This window comes from Etheostoma spectabile, chromosome 6, assembly GCF_008692095.1.
Source record: "Etheostoma spectabile isolate EspeVRDwgs_2016 chromosome 6, UIUC_Espe_1.0, whole genome shotgun sequence".
Taxonomy (NCBI): Eukaryota; Metazoa; Chordata; class Actinopteri; order Perciformes; family Percidae; genus Etheostoma; species Etheostoma spectabile.
Genome location: NC_045738.1, coordinates 27,514,268 through 27,514,649, shown reverse-complemented (window position 1 = coordinate 27,514,649; position 382 = coordinate 27,514,268). Strand labels below are relative to the sequence as shown.

Here is a 382-nt window from a genome sequence, read left to right as displayed (position 1 = left end):
AAAACTATTTGGTGTATAAAAACCTGTACAGTTTAGGTAGGAAAAGAGCAAACAAAGGGTAAATGCCATAGCTGTATCCTTTCTAACCACAATCGTGATTCCTGGTTGGTTGATTTCCTGGTTCTTTATTGCATCCATAGACAGTATAAGAAATGGACGCCGTTGTTTCTAACGGAGACCAGTGAAGGATATTAGAAGCACTTTTCTGGTGACGGCTGAGCGTTACTGCACAGCGTCCAACTGAGCTTGAAGACGTAGATGTGACGTGAGCAGCCTGTCTGAAAGTTGTAAGTCTTCTGGTAGCTGTGCAAGAGAAATCTCAATCATTCGAGCGTAGGTACGTGTAAGTAGATAGGCACAGGCTAATTACTGCTAACTAAAA

General features: G+C 42.1%; 1 protein-coding gene across 1 annotated transcript in view; it reads left to right on the top strand.

Annotated features, from left to right (window-relative positions):
* ankdd1a (ankyrin repeat and death domain containing 1A) overlaps positions 1-382 on the top strand; it is a 21,390-nt gene that overhangs the window by 8,755 nt on the left and 12,253 nt on the right. The gene's annotated exons all lie outside the window — the stretch shown is intronic.